We start from the raw sequence: 22,210 nt of genomic DNA on the forward strand, positions 1-22,210 counted from the left end.
TATCTTCTCAAGTTTTTTGTTAATAGTGTCATCCAAGGATTCCATAACCTTATCTAAGGCTTTATTGATGAGTCCCTCTAATTTATCTTCCATAGTGCTCGATTGAGGGTCTGAGGACATAAGGAAGGCTGAGGTAATAACTGTCAGATCAGGAGAGAAAAACAAAATGGGTGTCTGGTTGTTAAGGGAACTGGTAGTCTCAGATGGATGTTGGTGGGTGCTAAGGGGCTTTCTTTTAATGTAGATATATAGGATATGAGAGTCCTATCTCTATTTTGGGATCGTTTGTCCTTCTTCTCTTTCAGTAGTTGGCCTTGAGTGGGGTGATGTATAGTCCTTCCTTTCTTAGAGTGCTCTTTTTTTAATTTTTTTTTATTTATTTAGAAGGCATCGCTTGAGAGCAATTCGGAAGTGAGCCCAGGACGAAGACGAAGGTAGCGTCGAAGACGAAGGTAGGGAGGTGTGTCAGTTATTTATTTTTACTGAGGGGAGACTCGTCGCGATTCATGGGTGATCCGAAAGCAATTTGGCTCCGTGAAGTCAGAACGAGCTTCCCGTCTCCATAGAAACCCCACGCGGCCTCTCCGAGAGACGGGAGAGGTCGTGGAGTCGTCATGGAGACGGGAGCGGGAATGCAACGCTTGACACGGGATCGGCGTTTGAAAGACGCCGGTCCCGTGTGAGAGAGGGGTTTTTCCTCGGCCTGAAGGGGCAGAGGAAAGAAGTAAATAGGGTGGGAGAGGGGGGTCGGGGGAGCTGCAAAAGCTTCCGAGGGCTATTACATACCCGCAAAGGGTGGCGGAGAGACGGTGTTAAAAGAAAAACTAGAGTGTTAGGAGTGGTCAAGGGGTAAAACAAAAGCCAATCCTCTAATAGGGGTGAGAGCGTTCGCGAGGGGACGCGAAATGAGTCAAGAGCCTAAGTGCAGTAAGACACGACCACAGAGAAGCATGACCATAGAAAGGCAGAAAAAACACTAGGCTTAGAAACACTCATAAGTAGAATAAAGGGTGGGGAGGGGCAGGGGAGACATTCGCCCGGTCAATAACCACCCATACCATTAATAAACATGATCTAATGAGTATAGATCAAGAGAAATAAAATCTGAGTACTTATCTTGTGAGCATCAGCAACAAAGAAGGAAGATGCCTACGTTGCCATGGACTATATATCCTGTTGGAATGTTTTGAAGTTCTAGATCTCTTCATTGTTGCTGCTGTGAGCTGCGCAATAAAGGAGATTTGCATAATATTGGCCTCCGTGTCATGCCATAAAATCATTGCGCGCGCAGGTATAGAAACCCAAACTTTATTAGCCCAACAAGAAACCTTTTGGATTAACTATTTAGGGACCCAAATACCGAAGGGCCTCAATGACCATTATGAACTGTTATGTTTTCTGTAATGTACTTTTTTTTGGTACTATTTTCCTTGTCAGTTTCGCGTGTACATCTGTGTTAACATTCACTGTCATGTTGTGTCTCAACTAGCGTGTTAGGTTCACCTACGCAATAAGTGTAGCACTCATGTTTCACTCTTGTTGTGAAGATCTGAGGATCTTTCTCAGATTCATGCACAGGCAGTAAATGCACATTTTCGCCAGCTTTTTACGTTCGGGTTAGCACATTGGGCAAGAGGTCCTGAGTTTATTTTATGGAATTGGAACCCACTGTTGTTAATAAAGTTCAGATCCCTTTGAAGCATACACATCCCAGCAAGCATAGCTATAAAGTGGGAGAAGACGTAGTCACGACGCACGTAATGCGGGGTCATGTGACAAGTTACGACGTACGTCAGACGCGGGTGAGTTAGAACGCTGGTTATGTTTTATAGTTGAAACATGGGCACCGATTCATCGAACGGTGTCTTAAACTACATAGTCTTGTGTCATAGAGGGGATTTAACACATCGTAGAGCATCGTAACGACCACGTTTCGAGATTTAGTGTGTCATGTTGGTGACAGCTGTAAGATTTTTTAGATTTTTGCATGTTGTGGGTAGTCAGTGAGGAGTATGCCATTTGTGTTTAAGCTCACTTTTTACGTTTTTTTAGATACGGTTCATTTTTGAGGCAGGAAGTCCACTTTAGGTCTTCCATCTTTTCACTCTACGTTTGGAAGGTAATTGATTCATATTGCCTTTGGTAATTGGGGTGTACTTGAAAGGAATGCACACATCACCATTCACTTATAACTTGTAGAGGCGCGTGAATTTTCAACGAGTCATGCACGGGCACTTTGGATCACATTTCACACCTGAGTTTATACGCGGGCATTGTCACACTTTTGTAGTGATACATCATAATTGGACACATCGATAGTCTTTCTTAGAGCTGATGCATGTATTTGAACACTCTGGTAGCATGCCTCCCAAGTCCACACTATGGCACAGTGGTTGCAAACACAGATATTTTCAAGTCTGCTTGATGACATTGTATAATACATTTAGAGTGATTTGCTGTTTTCTTTATTTCCTTTTTTCACTGTTCTGGCAGGAGGTCGCAAATTACATTTGAATGAAAAAATCATTTTCCCCTGATGAAGGGTCTAACAACCCGAAATTCATCGGGACCGCTTTAATTGAAGGACAAAATGTCCATGTCTTGATTATATTGCTTTACGCATTTCAATGTGTTTTAACTTTTATGGTTTTTATCTTTGAAATTTTTTGTGATGAAGACACTCTGTCTGTTTATATTTGTTCGAAATTAAAAGATATCAAATGAAATAATTTCTCAAATCATATATGTGTACTACGTTTAATTGTTGATTGAATGATTTAAAAGTCCATGCTTCAGAAAGAAACCTCAGGAGCCAGGCTGGTCCTTAAGCTCACAGCAGCACGCATTGTTATAAAGATGTCATTATCTTAAAGTTTTGGACACAATTTCTAAATTAGGTGTGCGGGTTGGAACCCACTTTTGCTTTTTAGAGGAAGGGTAGCAGCCATTTTTCTAAACCTAAAAGAGTAAGGGAAGGGCTCGCATGCCGCTCAATATCTATGGCCGGTCTGCGATTTTTAAAATGGTGGCTCTTCCCCACCTGCTATATCAGCTGCAGAATCACCCCTATACGATCCCTCTGGAATGGTTCAGTAGGGTGAACTCGACGTTGGGTCAGTTTTTGTGGGAAGGAGGGGTAGTGCGGGTGGCTTTACGAACATGCTTCCTCTCAACATACTGGGGGTCTGGCTGCGTCAGATCTGCTCTCGTATTACCAGGCCTCCCATCTGCTGGTGCTGAACGAGTGGTGGTATGGGAGGGGGGGGGATCCAGCATATGCGGTGGAACGGCGTCTCATGGCCCCACACACGCTTCACACCTTGCTGTATTCCGCCGTCCCTCGGGCGCGGTTGCCACCTGCGACGCAAGTAGTCTTTCAAATTTGGAGCCAGTCGCTACGCCGCATTGGGTGGTGGGGTGTCCTCACATGCGAGACCCCCCTGTGGCATAATGGGCGGCTACCGCAGCTGGCGGCCCTGTCAGGGTTTGAGGGGTGGGATCGGATTGGTATTTCCACTATAGGCGATGTTGTGCGTGGGTGTGTGCTGAAGTCCTTCCGGGACCTCCAGCACAAGTTTGACATGCCGCAGACGCAGTTCTTTCGCTATCTGCAATTTTGCCACGCATTCTCCCCCAGTCTGGAGGGGTTGGATTCCATAGCTGATTTCAGTCCCGTCTGTAAGGATAGCTGGATATGTTCTGCAGGAGCGTCAGGAACCCAGAAGCTATGTCCTCAGTCGTCCCCTACGTCCCTCCGACTCTATCAAACACTAGAGTACGGAGGACCCGCTAGGGGAAAACAGGGAAACAAAACAAGGATAGGCGGGGAGAAAGGCAGGTCGTGTGGAGGGACCACTTCAGCGTTTAAGGACAGGAACACCCAGCTGTAAAACAAAGTCTGTGTTAAAGTGCATCCACTTCTGATGACCTCAGTGTTTGGCCCCTCGTGATTAAATACACCTACCACGATTCTCTTTCACCTCACTTCGAACTCTCAGCAGGAATGTCTGTGCTTCACTCTATAAGACAATCCTATAATAAGACACACGTGTAACAATAAGCAATCCCTCTGTGAATGTGTGGACCCTGTGAAGGTACCTGGCTCACCCCGTAAGTATCCAAGCGAACTGGGAGGGAGGCTAAAGGATGTGTTCTTCGACTACTCTCCTGAGGTGATGGATGTACATTTAGTGCTAAAGGGAACAGACAATAATGGGTTGGGAATCCCTAAATGATACTTGTCCCCCACCTGATCTCAATCTTTACGACAAAAGATTACCTTGTCTTTTATAATGAAACGCTGTAACCTATAAATGGTGCTTAATGGTCCACGCTAGTTAACACCACATACACTAAGTAAGGAAACGTAGAGCAGGATACAGATTGTGAAAAGCCTTTCTTATTCAAGGGAACATCGGAATTACCAAGGATAAACAATGTGAAACAACACCAGAAACAGAGACCACTCCGGCCAGTAAACGACCGCGAGGCGCCTGAACTGCAGGCTCCCCTATTAACACAATAGAAGGCTAGTGCCCGATTCAAAACTAAGGAGTCCACATACAAGAACAACATGTGGGACAGGACCTACGGAAACAACACAGAACTGGAGGCGGACTTCGAGACCTTACTTGGTAACGGGAAGCTACACCAACCAGAAGGAATCACGCGGCAGCTGTTGCCGCTTCTGTCAGCACGGAGACGCCAACGCCCCGCCTAGCAAAGAACGAGTACACCAGCACTCGTTTACGGAATCGTCTGCAACAGGAAGCAGGAAACACGGATTGACCAGAAGTCAGGCAAACACAAGGGGGTCGGAAATGAGGCAAAGTGCAAGAACGCTAAGCAGCGTTAGCACGCCCCTCGTCTCCTTAAATACTCAGCCGCAGCTCAGGGACATGACCGCGGGGCATGACACCGTCTAAGCGAAGTTGTTTATGGGGGAGCTTCAGGAAAAGAGAATCTCCAAGATATACAGATCCCTGGTTATCCATAGTGCCCCCTCACTTCAACATCTTAAAGGGAAATGGGAGGACGATGTTGGGCCCCTTGACGAGACGGATTGGACAGATGCACTGGCCTCGCCCAGGGGTGCGGCTATAGCCATGTGACTCCGTCTTATACATTTAAGTACCTACATAGGGCCTACTTTACCCGGTGGAGGCTGTGGCGGGCGGGCCTAATTGAATCTCCGGAGTGCCTGCGCTGTAGACAGGAAGAGGGCTCCTTCTTTCATACTGTGTGGCTTTGTGGGTCCTTGCCTCGGTTTTGGAGAGGGCTACTGGCATGTTTATCCGAGGTGCTGGGGTGGGATCTCCCCACGGACCCCAAGCTAACACTCCTGCACATCATGGAGGACATTGGTGGCAACATATACAAGCGGCATCTACCGTTATTGGGGCTTACATTGGCCAAGAGGGATATTGCCAGGGCATGGAAAGCGCCGAACGCCCCCTCGCTGAACGTGTGGAAGAGGGGCTTGGACTTTAATATGGGTCTGGAGCTCCCTATCTTTGTTGCTAGAGGGTGCCCTCGCAAACATTATAAGATCTGGAAGAGGTGGGCAAATTATAGGGGTCTTCCCCTGGAGCCAGCCCCGGAAGTGCGGGAGGAGGGACTCGCCTAATCGCCCCCGGGTGGGAGGGGTGCACGTATGGACGGGGAACTGACCTGTCAGACCTACGCATATATGCCTTACTGATAGCTGAATATTGTATGGTGCGGTCCGGGGGTGGGAGTTGGAAGGGTGGGGGGGGCGAGTTTTGGGGGTTTTGCTTTCATCTGAAATGCATTTCAATTATCCTATTCTGATTAAAATGTCAATGGCATGATTGTTCATTGCTTGGGCCGATACCTCTGGGATACAGGGGCTGGCATCATATGTGTCCGTTGACGAATAAACACAGTTTTCAACAAAAAAAAAAAAGAGTAAGGGAAGTCTTTTCATGAACTGCCGAGTTAGACGACGGCAGGGTTTGGTATTTCAGCAGGCTTGCCAAATGCAATAAAATCTTGTCTTGGAAGAGGGGCTGTGGTCACTTTTCAGGTTCATGGATTTGGGATGAAGATGTATCTATGGACCGCAGTTGGGAGGGCACACCCTCAGTACAAGCTGATGATACACCCCCAGAAGGGGTAAAAGGGGAGAGTGTGGCTAGGGGTGAGGGTGAGCCATCTTCGCCGCTAGTTACACAGAGTGCTTCTGTAACTGATGGTGGTGTCAAAGTTACGTGTCTTGGAAGACAAATCAAATTGCCTGTCAAGTACAATGATTATATTGTCGATTAACTATTATATTCTTGTACTATTAATTGTTTTCCTGTTTTAGAAGAGTGTTTCTTTAACTGATGGTGGTGTCAAAGTTACGCGTTACAACAATTATATTGTCATTTAAATTTTACGTTTGTGTACTATGAAATGTTTTCTTGTTTAAGACTTTTGTCTTTTTTGTTCACTTTTGTTTTAACCTGCTTATTCAGTGGTTAACTTTGCATCATTCTATTTCTGTGTATAAAAAGGGAAGATGTGTCGTGTTGGCATTCTCCCCATCGCGCGATGTTGCTACCGAGCTTGTGGTGAGAATGCCAAGACTTCAACATTCTGTGGGTTACCTTTGGTGACTTACAAATTGTCCTTCGGACGGACGAGCCTTGGGTCTGCCGCTCTCCCTCACTGAGAATAAAGTTTTGAAAACTTACAACCTTTGGAGTCATTATTCACCACAGGAGGCATGGTTTGTGGAACTGGATGACATTGATTGGAGGGCAACTAGAATGGCTCCACAGGAACTTGTCATCTCCATGCACCTCAGATTGATCCAACTCAGTTATCTTCATCTAACCTACATGACCCCTCAACGGCTCCAACGGACTGGTAGAATTACCCAAGCAAACTACTTTCACTGCTCGTTGTCGGATGCAAATTCTTTCTCTAGTTTTGGTGGTGCTTAATATTGACTCCATACTCACTGGGGATACAGTCAGAACTCTTCTCAGTCCTTCACCGAGCCTTCGATATCTCTTCCCGAGAGTTGCCCTTCTGGTCTTGCTGGAGGATTTAGGAGAACCAAGGCCGGAACATGCATTTTGTGGGGGTAAGTACACTGGTTACTGAGAGGGACATCGCCCGGGAATGGAGAACCCCTCATTGGCTGCTTGGTGAGCGGGAGTGGACTCGTGCACCGAACAAGAAAAGCCTTTTTATATGGCCTGGGGATATCCACTGAAGATTTGGGGCAAATGGTGGAAATGTCAGGGTTTGGGTCTACAAGACTGCTAGAACTATGTATGTGCTTTTCGGGGCTGTCTGTGACACGGTTGGGTTGAATGTACTGATATTTGCGCTATGTGATAAAAATAATATAAATATTTATAAAAAAGAAAGTGGTATAATGGAGCGTTTTTTGTTTGTTTTTCATTTCATGAGCACATCAATTTAAATTTTTAGTAGTAAAAAGGTCACAAAAATATAAATGATGAAAGAGTGGGAATACATTTTGTAAATATCTGTTTCTGTGCATGTTTTAGGTCTGGCGTTAGCAAAGCTCTTTCGTTTTTATGAAAGTTATTTATATATATATTTGTAGAGGCATTCAGTGACGTTTTTTAAGCCATTGACTAACTGCACCTTACAGCTTGGGCAATTGGTCAGCCCAATTTAGCTGTTGACTAACTTCACTAAGTTAAATAAGTCTGTCCTTTCACAAGGAACACATCTCCCACAAAGTAGTTCCTTTCGGCACCAGGGACTACTGTGCAAATAGGTGCTTTTGGAGACCAAAACATGTTTTTGCTTTTAGTCAATGTTATTTTTCTCATATTAGTGATGGCCCAGCAGCCCCCTTCAATACAGCTTTACAAAAATATGACAATACATGCATTGACAGATCTAAAGACTAGCAGCCAATGCCAGACTTACTGATTTTGACATTTGTTCTTACTAAAGTGCTATGTGAGTGACAAGGTTAGTATGTGTTAGAAATGGGGGTGTCTAGTTGGCAGAGGTGTGCACACTGTCCAAGTAAGGACCCTTGTTCTAGACAGGGTAAGGGAGTGACACAGCTAACATAACCCCTGCTCACCCCCTTGGTAGCTTTGCACAAGCAGTCAGGCTTATCTAAGAGGCAATGTGTAAAACATTTGTAAATACACACACAGTAACACAATGAAAACACTACAAAATGACAATACACCAGTTTAAAAAAACAACCAATATTTATGCGAACCGAACAAGACCAAAGTGACAAAAATCCAACATACACAAATCAAAATATCACTTTAAAAGGTAAAAGACAGTTCAGTTCATAGAAATCTATGGATGCGCCAATTTTAGCAGAAAGTACTTGGGATGCGGCAAAATCAAATACGAAAACAGGGACAATATTTATATTTAATATTTGTAGGGCACAGCGAATCATCCCCAACGGGATCTCTCGGCACCTGGGAGGCAGAATACCGGATAGCTAGTGCTCTAACAAACAAACAAGGGAGGGAAAGCGCCAGAAAAGCAAAGCGATGAATCGGTTTCTTCCTCCCAGGGGCGTTGATGCACCGGTTCCTTTCTGCCAGGTGAGGTGATGTGTCAGTTCCTTACTGCAGGTCAGGGGAGGTGATGCGTTGGTCAGGGGAGGTGATGCATGGATATCCAGTCATGCAGCCACAGTTCCTTACTGCTGGGCAAAGTCATTGCAGAACTTGGCTCACAGGTGTAATGTGTAAAAAATCCAGACGCGCTGGTTCAATGCAGTGTGATGCATTGATTTCTTCAGCAGCATAGCAAGACCTGCGTCGGAGTTGGAGCGGGCGCCACGGACGTTGATGAAATGGTGCTCAGGGTGTGGCAGGTGCAGTGTTGATTTTTCGGCACCACTGCAGCAATGCGCTGGTTTTTCAGGGAAAAATAGGAGCTGGAGGTCGCTTGTCGATTTTCTTGGTTCTTTACAGCAAAACCACCTCCAAGGGCCCAGAATTGGAATTGGCACCACTTCCAAGGTTAGAACTCCCAAGAGAGGAGTTGAGGGGCTGCACATGAAGTCTTTGATGGCCCAGAGACTTTTTAACAGGAAGCAAGCACACAAAAGCCCTTGGAGAACCTTGGCAGTAGGATACAGAAAGTGAAGGCCAGTCCTTTCACTGCCCAAGACAGAAGTAGGAAGCAGTAGGCCAACACAGAAAAGCACACAGCAAAGTGAGAGTCCTTCCCTGATAGCTTCTCTAGCTCTTCTTTTTGGCCGAACGTCCACAAGTGTTCTGAAGTTATGGTGTCATTGCTCCAGTACTTACACCAGTTTCTGCCTTTGAAGTAGACAAACTTCAAAGGAAAGTCTTGGTAGTGCACAAGACCCTGCCTTTCTCTGACTTGGCTCCAGACACACTACAGGAGGGTGGAGATAGCTTTGCATGAGGACAGGCACAGCCCTCTTCAGGTGTCAGTGACAACTCGTCCCACCACTCTGGCTCAGGAAGGCCCATCAGCCTGGCAATGGCTCATCAGGATATGCAAGGCACACCTCAGCTCCCTTTGAGTGAATGTGCAAACAGCCCAACTGTCACCCTCCCTCAGATGTGGATTCTATAAGCATGGAGAGGCACAGAATGCAAAGCAAGAAAATGCCCACTTTCTAAAAGTGGCATTTCAAACATGCAATCTTAAAAAGCAATTTCACTAAAATATGTATTTTTAAATTGGGAGCTTAGGGACCCCAAACTCCAAATCTCCATTTGTTCCCAATTGGAAGTTACACTTGTGAGATGTTACAAGGCAGCTCCAATGATAACCTATGGGGAGATAGTCCTTCCAATAGTAAAAAATGAAATTAGCAGTATTTCACCATCAGGATATGTAATACACACCAGTACATGTCCCACCTTTCACATACAATGCACCCTGCCCATGGGGCATGAGGCTCATTCCACCCCATCATCAGTAGCCAAGAGCATGGTCAACTCAGACCTCCCAAAGTGGGGTTTGAGGCGGTTCACATGCAGGACCCTCAAATGGTTCCTAGGAGTCTCCAAGTCCACCAGGTAGGTGACATCGCTCCTTCACTTCAAAGGGGCCAGACCACTTGTCTTGTACAGCACGGGGCTCAACTGGCTCCATGACCCACACCTTCTGACCAGGCTGAAACTCAACCAGAGTGGTATTCTGGTCATACCTACATTTCATGTCCTCCTGGCTGGCTTCCAGGTTCGCCTGGGCGAGACGCCTGAAGTGGGCTGTCTGGTTTCAGAAGGCCAGCATGTAACTGAATATATCCTGGGGTGGCTTCCCCTGAGCTTCCTCCTGGCCCTCCTTCACCAAAATGAAAGGTCTTCTCACAGGGTGCCTGTACAACAGCTCATATGGGCTAAAGCCAACCCCCTTCTGTGGTACCTCCCTGCACACGAAGAGAAGGCATGGCAAGATGATGTCCCACTTATGCCTCAAGGGTTCTGACAGACTCCCAATCATGCCTTTCAGGGTACGGTTTAATCTCTCAACCAACCCATTACTCTGGGGGAGGTAAGGGGTGATGAATTTGCAGTTCCTTCCACTCTCCTTTCACATGGCCTTTATGTACATAGACATCAATTTGGTACCCAGTCAGATACCACCTACTTGGAGAAACCCACATGAGTAAAGATCCCCATGAGTGCCTAGGACACGACGGGCAACATCACTGTCCTCAATGTGATAGCTTCCGGGTACCTGGTGGCATGGTCCACCAAGATGAGGATGAACCTGTTGCCCATGGCTGTCTTGGGATCCAGAGACCCCATAATATCAATGTCCACCAGCTCAAAAGGGGTGCTTGGGACAGGGAATGGTTAAAGGGGAGCCTTACATTTTCCCCACTCTTGCCACTTGTCTGGCAAGTCTGACAAGACCTACACAATGCATCTGATTGCTTTTGCATTTGAGGCCAGTAAGAGTGGGTGACAAGCCTGTGAAGGTCTTGCCCTGCCCCAAATGTCCTGCCAAAGGCACATCATGAGCCAAACCCAGTAGGAAGGTTCTGAAGCACTGGGGTACACCCAGCATACGGGTTGCCCCAGGCTCAGTAACCTTAGGCTCACTATAAAAGAGACCATTCTCCCAGCCAATCATATGTGCCCTGGCCTCTTTGTCAGCTGTCTTGTCATCAGCCTGCTGCCTAAGACCCACAAGAGTAGGGCACTCCTACTGCGCAGCGCAGAACTTCTCCCTGGTGGGACCCCCTTCCTGCTGCCAATAGGTCAGTTCAGCCACTTCTTCCCCTGTAGGTTCCGGGGCACCACCCTCAGGTTCAGCCTCCTCCTGGACCGTGGGAATTTCTGGAGTAGGTTTCCCACTTCCCTTGTCCCTCCTCTTCTTGGCAGACACCTGGGCCACTATTTCAGGCTCCAGGTGCTCTTGATTACCCTGGGCTGCCTTGCACCGTGTGTTCAGGGACACCCACTCAGGCAATCCCAACATCACCAAGTGGGACCTGTATTCCACCTCTACCAGGTGGTGTGTTCTAGGTCGTTACATAGCAGACAATCCACAGGCATGGATAAGCTCACAGCTACTCGCAAGGAGCCTGAGACCACCCCCCACCCCCACACTCAAAGGGAACCTGAACCACTTTACAAAAGCGCTCACTGTTGTCTACTGCCACAACTTGGTGAAGTTCATTCGGGACTACTTGCTCTTCAGACACCAGGTGACACCTGACAGTAGTCACACTGGCTGCTGTGTCTCTCAGAACCTCTACCCTCTATCCATTAATGGTCACACACTGCCTGTATTTCTTAGTGTTATCAGGCATTAGGTTTTTATGGACCATCTCACTATCCCTTAGTGAGACAGGGGGAATCTCAGCTCGGTCCCTAAATCCTCCTGCGACCAACTCCTCCCCAAGCGCTACACTAGCTATGACCCATGACTGTCCACCAGTGGGGGGGGCTGTTCCTGCATGTGACACTCGGGGTCCCCTCTCATATAACCCACCTGATCACAAGCATTACATTTTCTGGGACCCCACTCTGCAGGTTTACCTGAAGAGATCCATGGTTTCATGTCACCTCAGGAGTGGGAATCCTTACCTGGGATCTAGATTGGAGCCATCTTGAGAACTCCTTTTCTTTATCCTTGTACCCTCCCAATGGATGGTGAGGTTCCTGCCCAACTCTAGCAGTGCCGCCCCCATACACCTTCTTGTGGACCTTGGTACTCACCCAACGGTCCTCCTCCTGAGCAAGCTTCCTGGGGTCAGTAAGCTTGTTGTCCATCAGGTGCTGGTGCAGCTCTGCAAAATACAGACCAGACATGTGCTCCGACATAATCAAATTGTACAGCCCCTGGTAATCGGTTACATTACTGCCCTTCACCCACCCATCCAGTGCTCTGCAAAAAGAATCCACACACTAAAGCTATGTCTGGGAATCAAGTTTCTTACTCTGTCTAAACTGATCCCTGTACTGCTCAGGGGTAAGACCATTCTGGGTAAGAAGGGCTGCTTTAATCTCTGAATAGTTGCGTGCATGTGTGTCCCCTAAGGCCAGCAATGTATCCCTCCCCTCCAATGTGAAATGATTCCATATGCCTGCCCCCCAGTTTATCTCAGGGACCCAATTCATGTGAAGTGCTGCTCTGGATGTCGTCCCCTTTGGTATACTCATTCCCTACATGCTTGGGCTTGTGCACTACTTTCTCAGATTGCATGGATGAAATGCTGCCACCATCTGTGCTGGACGTGGCCTACAAGTCCAACTCATTTAAGCTCACCTCTTGTGCAAGCACCATTCTTTTCCACTCTACTGCCAATTTATCCTTCTGGAACTCCCTCTCATGCTCCATCCTGACCCGTTCCAGCTCAAATTGATGCCTCCTCAGAGTCGGGCCACAGACATCGGTGACATGGTGCTCAGGACTTTGACTGCTGCATACCTTTAGCCGCACCACAGCGATGCATTGGTTTTGCTGCGTCAGGAAAAACAGGTGGTGAAGGTTGATGTTTCGAGTTTCTTGGTTCTTTGCAGCAAAAGCCATCTCCAAGGGCCCAGAACTAGAATTGGTACCACTTGGCAGGTCGGAACTCCCAGCAGAGGAGTCAGCGGCTGCAGATGAAGTCTCTGATGGTCCTGAGACTTCTTCACAGAAGGCAAGCACACACAAGCCATTGGAGAACCTTGGCAGCAGGATACAGAAAGCAAATTCCAGTCCTTTCATTGCCCAAAACAGAAGTGCAAAGGACACAGCAAAGTGGTAGTCCCTCCTGACAGCTTCTCCAGCTCTTCTTCTAGGCAGAATGTCCTCTTAGTTCAGAAGATTTCTGAAGTTATGGTGTCACAGCTCCAGTACTTATACCAGTTTCTGCCTTTGAAGTAGGAAAACTTCAAAGGAAAGTCTTTGTAGTGCACACGACCCTGCCTTTCCCTGAACAGACGCACTGCAAGGGGGTGGAGACAACTTTGTGTGAGGACAGGTACAGCCCTATTCAGGTGTCAGTGACAACTCCTCCCACCATTCTAGCTCAGGGAGGTCTATCAGCCTGGTGATGGTCCATCAGGATAGGCAAAGAACACCTCAGCTCCCTTTGTGTTATTGTCTGGAGTGAATGCACAAACAGCCCAACAGTCACCCTTCCTCAGAAGTGGACTCCACAGGCTGGCAGAGGCACAGAATGGTAAATAAAGAAAATGATCACTTTCTAAAAACATGCAATCTACAAACCAATTTTACTAAAAGATGTATTCTTAAATTGTGAGCTCAGGCACCCCAAACTTCAAATCTTGATATTTTCCCAATTGGAAGTTATACTTGTGAGACGTTACAAGGCAGCTCCAATGATAACCTAAGGGAGAGATAGTACTTGCAATAGCGAAAAATTAAATTAGCAGTATTTCACCATCAGGATATGTAATACACACCAGTACATGTCATACCTTTCACATACAATGTAACCTGCCCATGGGGGTATCTTGGGCCTACCTTAGGGGTGCCAATCATTTGGAAAAGGGAAGGTTAGAGGCTGCCAAGTGTTGCACTTACCAGGTGGACATGGCAGTTTAAAACTGCACACACAGGCACTGCAGTGGCGATCTGAGATATGTTTGAAGGACTACTCATGTGAGTGGCACAATCAGTGCAGCAGGCCCACTAGTAGTATTTGATTTATAGGCCCTGGGCACATCCGGTACATTTTACTAGGGACTTACTAGTAAATCACACATGCCAATCATGGAGAAACCAATTACAGATACATTTTACACAGGGAGAACTTGCACTTTAGCACTGGTCAGCAGTGGTAAACTGCCCAGAAGTCCTGAAACCAGCAAAAATGAAAAGCAGTCACAGTCAAAAACAGGAGGACAGAGGCAAAATCGACAGGGCAAAAGCACGCCAAAGATGTCAGGTCTAACAGTATGGACTTCTAATGTACTGCAACATAAGGTAGCTATGCAGCAATCAAATGTTGTAAAAACAATAGTCATTTTGATTGCTATGTGGGTTGGTGCGTTAAACTCAGAGCTAATGTCAAAAGCCCCCCCCCAATAGTTAGTTCCATATAAATAGATTCGTAAACTGATGTGCGGTTCTGTAATAATCCGTTTGTAATTTAGATTGTACTTTTTAAGTTTGATTGCCTTGCTTTGCTGCAACCCGGGTAGAGTCCCTTCTGAGCTGTAGGCACGCCACACTCGAGAAAAGACTGGCGACAGCATGTTGCTGCCTGAGATCTGACAGGACAAGTTTACTTACATGAACAGTAGCCTGCCGGAGTCGAGGACGTTCTGTTGTCAATCTGCTCAGTGCACGTCTGTAGGTGCAGTCTGGTGTAGGCCGACGGCATCCTCTATTTTCTGTTTCCACCTGCTGATTCAAGGTGGGCTAGGCCACTTCACCAAGATAGAGATGTCTCTATGTTGATGCCCACAAAGTTCTTAATAGTCACCCAAAAGGGGGTCTAATAATTTATTATAAAGCTTTTGGAATTGGAAATCCAATATATTTGGTTCATTAACACAAAATCGACTATAGGGTCTCTCGGTGTATATAAGGATCATAATGAACCGATATATAGCTTAATGTAGCATATATATTCCTCCGGGCAAGGAAACAAAATTAATGTAAAGGCTGATTTAACCGAAGCTCTGGTCTTAACCACAAAAATGTTTCCTTCGGCATTATTAATAATAATATGAGACGTTATTTTGAACATAAAACATGAAAAATGATTACTGTGTACATCTGTGGGCAATGTTCCTGAGGAGGCTTAATAAGGAGCACAGATATGATGTCATGGGGAAAAATCTATTTATATCTACCTCATAAGCAACAATTTGTGGCTCATCAATCAATACATCAATTTTTCTCATGCTGGAGGGGCAGGTTTGGACTACATCTTCATTTTGATAATACTGTTACATTTCTGCACAAGGTTTGAGATCATCAGATTGAAGAGCAACGACCTCATACAGATAATTGAGATGAACATGGTTATTACACATGGTTATTAACGAATGTCATGTAAATCATGAGGTGGGGAACTTGGATGTTTTTACGTAGGGAAAAAACATATTGTCACAATAATAATTTCCTAAGAGCTACCGTGAATAATATGAGAAAACTAGGAGATTATAGTGGAGTCTGTTCCAGAAGCAATTGGATCGAACTTTTAAAATATGAACCAATAATGCTAGGTCAAAATAATGGAGGTGGTGATTTTCTCCGTCTGAGCTACAAAAGGAAGGTGATTGACCATTTAATAATGTTCTCGTTCAGAGAGATCCCACACAGAACTCGAATAGCACCACACCTCAGGGAGCTCCTCTAGCTCCTGATATACAAACATGCTCATTGCAAACTCCTCACACACACACATTCAAAGCCCTGCACAACTTAGGCCCAACATACCTGAACAGTCGCATCTCCTTCCACCAACCACCCAGACACCTCCACACTGCAGGAGTCTGACTCATAAACATCCCCACATACACGGAACCAGATCAAGAGGACGGGTGTTCTCCTCAGGGCCAGGAATACTCTCTCAGGTGATACTGTGCTTTACAAACACACATAATATAACATAAAATAACAGAGAGGAAGATTGACGCTGCACAAATAGGACTGAAAGCCCTACATCGAGAGTATAAAAAGAGGATCTGAGCACCTTACAGAAGAGGAAGGACTTTCAGCTAGTGACTAATCATCTGCGAGCAGTGGGAATCACTTACTCATGGGGCCACCCATTTTGTCTTATTTTCCGCCACTAGGGCAAAACCCACCAATTACGCCCCCAGGCTGAAACTTGTAAGATCCTCAACTTAGACCTCAGCGAGCAGGCCCCCCGACGATCCCCTGCCGAAAACAAGGCCCCGGACAGAAACCGCAGAGGATATCGAGTCAGATCCAGATTTGAACGCCACCACCATGATCCGGACACAATTGTTAAAGCGGTCTGCCGGAGAATGGGGTTGCTGCCCCATAGCACGCCAGTGACGACGCTCGCGCTCCCTCCGCCTCTCGTAGGCCCCACGGGGACAGGGCCCGCAGGCAAGCCCAGGTGGCGGATTATTGGCGATCCCTGGAGCAGGGCAGACCGTAAGGGGGTGGCTGGAGGTGGCCCATTGCTCCCTGTGCCCGGTTTGGCTCCTGTCACGTCCCTGCCTCTTTGAGGCCTGCACTACACTGCCTCCGCGTACGCTGCACAGCAGAGCCTCACCCTCCTTAACAGATACCCCGGAGCCTACCTGCGGCACTGAGTCCAGACTGGCCGAGCAGCTGTGAATGCGCTCCATCGGCAGCATTAACCCTTCAGTGCCTTATTGGGGGTCCCAGTTTCCATTGGGATCCCTGCTGCTGCAGCCTACGCATCACCAACGTGCAGGGCCACCAAGCTGTGGATGGAACTGGGTTCCTGCTATCCCGCCGACCCCCTCCTCTTCTAATTGAGCCGGTTGCACTAGAGTACACAAGCAGCCCACCTCCTCTCTGCTACGCCTTCGTGGACGATCAGTAGCGGTTGCCCTATTGGAGCTCTATAGGGGGCCGCGCACCTGACTTACACTAACCCTCCACGTCGGTAGCATGAGGTTCCTGTCATTCCTCTGCTGCACTTCGGTATGTAGGTTTGGACTGCGAAGTTTCTGTCTCTCTCTGCCAGACGGCCTTATACGAACTCTTTTGTTGCACTATACTCCGGGACATATACCTGACTGCTGGGATTTGCTGGAACCTGTGTCTCTGAGCTCCTGCCCCATCTTCGACTGCTCCCCTCTCAGCAAACAGTTCACCACACCAGTTTGCTGCTTCTGCACTGCGGCATGGGCCGCAGGGATCCTAAACAAAAAACGCTTCCTTTTGAGAAACTCACTGAGAGAGCCGTGGAAGAAACTCCTAACATGGCTGAGGGCGGGCAGGGGTCGAATCCAGATGGCGCCCCTTCTTCAACATCCAACACGCTCCTGCAGGAGATGAGAGTGGGCTTCTGGGTGCTGGATGGGTGCTTTGACGCGCTCGACAGAAACATGGAGGGGTTGGGGGCCAAGATTCAGGCCTATGACAGACGCGCGAATATCCAATATTGAAGATGGCACCGCACAGTCTGCCAAACGGCTCGAGAGGGTAGAACACATATTAAAAAATGTGGCTATCAAAACTGACGACCTTGAAGCGCGCAGTCGGTGCAATAACATCCGCATTTTGGCCGTTCCTGAGGTTACCGCCACAGGTCGGCTGGACCTCTTTGTCAAGAAACTGCTGTCAGAACTGTTTGGTAGGGAGTCCTTCACCCCCGGCTTTGTGGTGGAACGTGCCCATCGTACTCTGGGTCGCCAGCCTAACCCTGGCTGCCCTCCGCACCCACTCATTGCACGCATTATGAACTTCCGAGATCGTGATACTGCGCTTTGCCTCGTCCTTGAACGCGGTGAAACTACCTGACAAGGATCCAAACTCGCTTTTTTCCCGGACTTTACCATCATGGTGCAGGAGGCCTGACGCAAGTACAACGAGGTGAAGGCCACCCTTAGAAATCTGGGATTGAAGTATGGCATGCTATATCCAGCTAGACTGAGGGTAGAGGTAAAGGGCCGGGCGCGCATTTTCGACACTCCCTGCGATGTACAAGAATTCTGCTGCACCTATAAACATAACGACGACCGTGCGGTTGCGGGCAGGGCTGGGCCCTCCTCTCCGCATAGTGGATCAGACGTAAGCATGGAACTTTTTTCTGGCTCCGGAGTTGGTTGACTATACTGTACGGCTCTTTCGCTGCTTCCACATACAAGCATGGAGATTTTACTATAGTCCAGTTTCATATGTTGTATAAAATGAGTCGATTGGCGTGGTGTTGCCACCCCTCATAGTGTACACCTTGAGTTTGATTATGGTGTATCTAAAATATCGATTCAGGGTTGTTTCATTTCAATGTGAAGTCAATTGGTATTGTAGTTATCGCTTGCAACTAGGGGTATGCCTTACCTTTTTTGCAGTAAGGTTGGGTGGGTGGTGGATAGGTGTTATTCTATTGCAATTGTTGACCCCATTGTATTTTGCACACACTCACAGAATCTGTTTTTACCATGGTGCTCAAGTCCATTATGCATACCTCTTTCGTTAGATGGCCCGGCCGGGCAGTGTTGATAACCCGTCCAGCCCCTCCCTGATGTCCTGGAATGTTTGGGGCTTCAATGATAATCGCAAGAGGCGTCAGGTAGTGCGCAACCTTCTACGCCACAATGTTGACATTGCCTTCCTGCAAGAGACTCATTTGCCCAAATCAGATCCGGTGCGCTTTGCTTCCAGTTGGGGCGCACATAGATACTTCGCTAATTTCAGTAATTATGCCAGAGGGACGGCTATCCTTATCCATAAACGAGTTCCCTTCAGCCCCCAGTCAGTAATACTTGACAAGGAGGGTATATACATCATAATAACTGGGTCACTGATGGGGCACTGCGTCGCTTTCCTGTGTATATATGCCCCGAACACTGATTCCCCGGAAGTTTTCCACGCACTGCATGCCCAGCTTTCCAAACTTGAGACCACTCTGCTACTCGTAGGAGATGACTTCAATTTACTTCTAAATCCCTACCTGGACAACTCTACCAGCTCCCCAGACACTAAACGTGCACGCCAAACTCTACTCGACATATGCGATCACTTCCCCCTTCTTGATATTGGGCGCAGACGTAATCCATGATGCACTGACTTTACACATTATTCAGGACAATACAACACATGGACCAGACTTGATTATTGGTTAGTCACCCCCGGAGTTTCCTCCTGGTATCATTCCCTGAGGACGCTCCCTAGAACCTACTCCGATCACTCTCCAGTCCAGTTATTTCTTCAGGTCCCGCGCCCAGATGTGTATGAGAGGCAGTGGCGCTTCCCCAGCCGTACCCTACTGATTGACCTTTTTCTTCTTGAGATTCGCAAGGCAATTGAAGATTACTTTGCTATTAACACTGTATCCGTTGTCACCTATGTGGTCCTATGGGAGGGTTTTAAAGCATACGTTCGAGGGGTGTGTATTTCCAAGCATGCGGGAGTGCTTAAGGCCCTTCATGCCACGTTGACGCGGTTAGAACAGGACCTCACAGACCTTGACAACGAAGCGCGTCACTTGCACGATACTGGCCTGGCAGGTCGGCGTCTGGGCCTACTCACTGATTACAGAGATACTGCGGATCGCGAGATCCTCTTTCTGGGCAAATATATAACCGCACGCCGGTATGGCGAGGGTGAGCGACCAGGCAGAACTCTGGCACAGATACTTAGACCCCCTTACAGCAAGACATATATCACTGAAATACACACTTCCACTGGCACAGTTCTGACCTCCGTCACGGATATACGCGACACATTTCTGACCTTTTTCTCTTTATATTCCTCCAAGCTAGGGCTGGACCCCTCTGAACAGGAAACCTATCTTTCCGAAATCACTCTGGTCTATCTTTAAAAAAAGACATGCAAGACTTTCTTGCGGAATCAATTACAGAGACTGAAGTACTAGGAGCGAAAGATGCCATCCGCGGATCCTCCGCCCCCGAGCTAGATGGTTTCACCTGGGAGTTCCATAAGACTTTTAAAGATTTATTGGCACCGCAGCGGATTGAGATGTACGCTGAGGCCCTAGAGAAGGGGACACTTCCTCCCACACTTCGCAAAGCGGTATTAATTTTACTCCCCAAACCTGGCAAAGACCCGACCCTCTGTGGGTCCTATAGACCTTTATCACTACTTAATCTAGATTACAAAATTCTTGCCAAAATTATAGCAAATCGCCTATCACAGTTGATGGAATTCATCATATCTCCTGCACAATCCGGCTTCGTCCCTCATCGCTCTACTTCGCTGAATCTCAGGACATTGTTCTCAGTAATGCATAGGATTAACCCCCCAAGGTCCCCGCCGCGGCTATCCTTCTTGATACGGAAAAGGCCTTTGACACATTGGAATGGCCTTTTTTCATGTCCATCATGCGCCGCATGGGTATGCAGCTCGGATTTATAGCCACCACCACATTGCTCTACAACTGGCCCATGGCGAGACTTCGTTTAAACGGCACACTGTGCAAACCTTTCCCTCATTCCCGTGGCACTCGCCAGGGCTATCCGCTGTCCCCACTCTTATTTAGTCTTGCGATGGACCCTTTAATCCGATATTTCCAAGAAAAGCACCTACACAGAGGGCTTCAATTTAATACTGGCCTCCTCCTAGTTTCATTATATGCTGACGACACGATATTATATGTCCGCGAACCCCAGGTGAACCTAGAACCACTCATCCGGGAAATCCTTCGCTTCGGTCAACATTCAGGGCTAGGCATTAACTGGCACAAATCGGTAATTTTTCCCTTGACCTGTAGTACAGTCCATTGGAACTGTGAATTCCCCCTCGAATGGGGTTCGACTCAGTCAAATATTTGGGCATCCGTATACACCTAGACACGGACCAGAAATGGCTGCGATTCCCTCTATCTATTGCAGGCAGAGTGGCCATTATGAAAATGATTGTTCTCCCCAGATTTCTGTATCTTTTTTATAATATCCCCATTCCCCTCCCGAACAGTTTTTTCTTGAAATTACAAACACATCTAACAATCTAACAAGACTAGTGGGGGGGGATAACAGGCGCGTGTCCGCTGGCAGGTTCTCACTCTACCATATGAGAGGGGTGGATACGGGGTACCGAACTTTCACTTATATTACTTAGTGGCCAAATGTAGCTACGCCTTTGCGTGGTATCATCCTGATGCCAGGGTCCCGTTCCTTCGCCCGGAGGTGGATTTCGTTCTTCCAGACACACTAAATGCTGTCCTACCTAAGGCAGTGCCCAGAGACCCTTCCGATATCCAGATGGTCTTGACTACCAGCTGCTCATGGGAAAAGCTTAAACGATACATGGGCACGCAGGTACTATACTCCTCGGCTATACCACTACCAAACACCCGCTTGCTTCCTAAAACAGGGCCGAAACGCACTCTCTCCAAGTTTGATATTTCTACGCTTGGAGGACTGTACCCCGGCGGGCATATCTTTTCTGCCTCAGAGGATAACCGCTTTCAGGACGCCACGTTCATGGACAGGTTTGTACTTACTCGATTATTCTCCGCGCTGCGGGCCTCGCTCCCCGTGTTCCCTTTGAAACCAGACTCCTTCAGACTACTCTCACAGATCATCGAAAGCGAGAATGCATTGCATCTCATATCCAAACTCTATAAGGCCTGCTCCACGATGATCCCGGTCAACGATGACAAAGTCCATAGTGCATGGGAGGGAGATCTGTGCCGCCCCGTTACAGACGACCAATGGGCCAAATGCTGTGCGGTCACCAGGGACATCTCTTTAAACAGCCGGCAAAAACTGCTGCATTTTAAATTCCTGCACCGGATCTACATTACGCCGGCCGAAGCTCATAGGCTTGACCCCACCAGACCCCATTCTTGTAGGAAATGAGGTGCTCCACATGCCAATTTTGCACATCTTACCTGGACCTGCCCCCAGTTACACCAGTATTGGGAGATAGTTCATAAAACTTTGGGCGAAATGACTAAACTGTCCCTAATCCCCACTCCTGAGGTGGCACTCCTAGGTTGCACAGTGAATTTCCCTAAACCAACCAACGTGAAAATTCGCATCCCTTAGCTTATTGTAGGCCAAACGAGAAATCGCCCTTCACTGGGGATGCAAGATTACCCCCTCCTTACAAAGCTGGCTGAACAGTTTAGCTTACTTCAGTACCAACAGTGAATTAT

At 47.5% G+C, this 22,210-nt stretch overlaps 1 long non-coding RNA gene across 1 annotated transcript in view; it reads left to right on the top strand.

Moving 5' to 3' along the window:
• The first annotated feature begins 1,765 nt into the window (after nt 1–1,765).
• Nucleotides 1,766–22,210, top strand: part of LOC146865503 (uncharacterized) — a 73,138-nt gene continuing 52,693 nt past the window's right edge. The window contains exon 1 of the long non-coding RNA XR_014976649.1: nt 1,766–1,802. This is a non-coding gene — a long non-coding RNA (uncharacterized LOC146865503). The remainder of the gene's footprint in view (nt 1,803–22,210) is intronic.

Source organism: Triturus cristatus, chromosome 2_1 (genome assembly GCF_964204655.1).
Source record: "Triturus cristatus chromosome 2_1, aTriCri1.1, whole genome shotgun sequence".
NCBI classification, from domain to species: domain Eukaryota; kingdom Metazoa; phylum Chordata; class Amphibia; order Caudata; family Salamandridae; genus Triturus; species Triturus cristatus.